Source organism: Prunus persica, chromosome G1 (genome assembly GCF_000346465.2).
Source record: "Prunus persica cultivar Lovell chromosome G1, Prunus_persica_NCBIv2, whole genome shotgun sequence".
NCBI classification, from domain to species: domain Eukaryota; kingdom Viridiplantae; phylum Streptophyta; class Magnoliopsida; order Rosales; family Rosaceae; genus Prunus; species Prunus persica.
This window is the reverse complement of record NC_034009.1, coordinates 13,538,307-13,541,699: the sequence shown is the minus strand read 5'-3', so window position 1 is coordinate 13,541,699 and position 3,393 is coordinate 13,538,307. Positions and strand designations below refer to the sequence as shown.

The 3,393-nt window shown below is 40.4% G+C and overlaps 1 pseudogene across 1 annotated transcript; it reads left to right on the top strand.

Annotated features, from left to right (window-relative positions):
- Positions 884-2,923, top strand: LOC18789138 (annotated as a pseudogene). Its single transcript, XR_002269584.1, has one exon. The product of XR_002269584.1 is annotated as a pentatricopeptide repeat-containing protein At1g62914, mitochondrial (transcript).

Genomic DNA, 3,393 nt, shown 5'->3' with positions numbered 1-3,393 from the left:
TCAAGGCATTTCTCCATTTTTCTAACTCTTTATTCAGAAGTTTCCATCTACTAGACAACGTCATTTCGGTCCGAATGAAACCCGATCTTTGACAAAATTCTCCATGAATTTTGCTCCACATATGATGGAACTTCATCTCATTGCCCGTGATAGGGTCATGACTAACGTTCACCCAAGACTGACACAACGCAATATCTTCCTGAGTTGACCACGAGCCTCCGATTTCGACAGAAGATGCCATTTGTTTTTTTTTTTAATACAAATGGAAAGTAGTATAAAAATGTGAGTGGAGAGTAAAAAATATTGGAAGGAGAATAGTTTGTATGGAGAATTGGTGAGGAAAGTGAATAATGTGAGTGGAGAGTAAAAAATATTGGGGATGGAGAAGAATTGTATGAAGATTTTGTGTGTAAAGTAAATAAAATGGTTAGGTATTTATAGGGAAAAAATACAGAATTTTTTAGTATTTTTTTAAAAAAATTTCAGAATTTTTCAGAATTTTTTTGCAATTTTTTAAGCAAAAAAAACAAGGACCGTCGAATTTCTGGAAAAAAACCATCGGAGCGTCCCTGTCACGACACGTGGCACTTGCCCGTTGGGTGCTGTCCGGGCTGACGTCAGCATGTCGTCACCCAACTCGGGCTGAAGCCCAGGCGGAAGTTGCCCTTGGGCCTGCCCGGGCTCGTGGGACCCAGCAGCTGCCCGGGCTGTTTTCCTCGCGCTGGAGCTGCGTTGGGCTCGCCTAGGGGGCCTTTCCCCCGGGTTGGGTCTTGCGCTGGCGAAGCTCTTAGGTGTTGGGGTTTTTGTATTTTGTGGGCTTTGGTTGTTTTGGGTGAGTTTTGTTTTGTTATGTTTGAGCCCTTGTTTTTCTTTTTGTCAGTTTTTTGGTATTTGGGTTCCTTGTAAGTTGCATCTTTGTTTTCGCAAACAAATTTCATTCATTTCGACCAAAAAAATCGTGAATTGCTTGCTCTGCCTTAGGAGCTGGTCGATGATGACGAAAAATATGGCGAAAAGAGCTCCAGGGCTCACGATTCTCCGAAAGGGTAATCCTTCTTCTCTCTATTCTCTGTTTGGGCTCGTCTTTTTTAGAAGCCAGTTTTGCTCTTTTGCTGTCAATCGTTGTCATACTGTTAGTGTTAAGGAAACCATTGATTTGGAAGATTTGGTAAAAACGCGTTGTAAATCTGGTAATCTTGGGTTAGATGAAGCACTGGGTCACTTCGATTCCGTAATTCAAATGAAACCCATTCCCTCGATTTGGGCTATTAATCATTTGTTTGGGGCACTCTCGAAGATGAATCAGTGTTCCACTGTAGTTTCTATGTATAAACAGATGCTGGCTTGTGTTGGCTTACACCCGGAAGTCCATACACTGAGTGTTGTTATCAATTGCTTGTGCCGTATGAATCGGGTGGACTTGGGTTTCTCTGTTTTAGCAACTATCCTTAAACATGGTCTTCAGCCCAATGCTTATACTTTGAATGCTTTGCTTCATGGGGTTTGCAAGTATAGGTCGCTCTCTGAGGCAATGGAGTTACTCCAGAAAATAGAAGAGAAAGGATTAGCATGCTGTGAAATCACTTACGCTACTATAATTAATGGGTTGTGCAGAGCTGGGAAAACATGTATGGCGCTTGAGATACTCGAGCAAATGTATGAAGATGGAAGGTTTAAGCCTGACCCTCAATGCTATAATCCAATCATTGACCGCTTATGCAAAGAAAGAAGAACAGATGAGGCGCTGACCCTATTTCGAGATATGATCAACAAAAATGTTGCGCCGGATATCGTCAGTTACACTTCATTAATTTATGGATTATGCAACATGGGTCTTTGGACACGAGCACTTGCTCTGTTTGAAATGATGAATAAGAAAGGCAGAAAGCCTGATGTTGTCACTTTTAATTCCATAATTTCTGCAGCATGCAAGTCTGGTAAGTGGGAAGAAGCTGTGCGGCTATTTAGAAACATGATTGATTGTGGCGCCTTCCCTAATATTGTTACATTCAATTCTGTGTTGGATGCTTTGTGCAAGGAAGGGAAGACGGCAGAGGCACTTAACCTTATGGAAGAAATGTTCCGTAGAGGTGTAAAGCCTGATGTCGTCACCTACAGCTCTCCTTAATTAATAGCCTCTGCCATTCCGCGCAATGGAAAGAAGCCACAAGGTTGTTTAATAGAATGCTGGATGAAGGAATTGCACCAGATGTTGTAACCTTTAACACTGTAATACATGCTCTTTGCAAGGAGAGACGGGCCGAGGAAGCGCTCTCCGTGTTAGAGCTAATGTCCCAAAGAGGTATGAGGCTTAACATTTTCACCTACAACTCTCTAATTTATGGCATGTGCCTTACAGATCAATGGGCTGAAGCCACAAGGTTGTTTGATGAAATGGTAGTTCAGGGAGTCTTACCTGATATCATAACTTTGACAATACTTTTGGATGCTCTCTTCCAAGGAGGGATGCCAGAAGAGGCTCATAAAGTAGTTGAGGCCAGAGTTAAATATGGTATGGAGCTGAGCAAAATAACTTGCAGTATGCTAATTGATGGTTATTGTATTCGTGGCAAAATGGATAAGGCAAAGAAGGTCATTGATTTAATGGTGATAAAAGATCATGTCCCTGATATTGCTTCTTGCTATAAAGCCTTGGTCAACGGCTATATGCAAGCTAAAAGGATAAGTGAAGCTTTGAGGCTCGTTGAGGAAATGATCGAAAAAGGGGTGATGCCTGATTTGGAAACCCTAAAAGCTTTGAGAGATTTGCGTCCTAAAAGGCATGTTGTATCTGCAGAATAGTTCCCCATGAAACCGCTAGAACTAGTTACAATCCTGTAAAATCGTTTACTGCTAATTATGTCATTGGCTTCTAAACTTGTATGGCCAAACAATATTAGTGAAATGAAGTGGTTTCAAACAAGTATAGGATCCTTGGTGCTGAAAAATACATTCAATATTCTTAATCTCACCGATGGATCCAGAAACAAGAACAGGATCCTTTTCACAGGTGCAACATTGATTCTTCTAGGAGATTGAAAAAGAGAAATGAAAAAATAAGGATAGTGTTTGATCCACATGAATTTGCATTACATAGGACATCCAATAAAAAATAAGAAGAACCATCTGCAACTTCAGCTACCATGCTAGACCCCAAGACCCCTGCAGAAAGGAATTCCAATAAAAATTATTTCAAATTTCTTATTTAAGCGTCTGTAAAGATAAAAAGAGAGAGGCCTACTTCCAAGTTCACAGTTCTTAATCATAAATAATGACAAACTAAATAAGAAATACCTTCTTTATATGAGTTCATAGAGATGTGGGAGAGCAGAGATATGGTCAAATAAAAGTTTGCTAATATTGTTTTTTTTTTCCCCGCTCATCTCAAAGAAA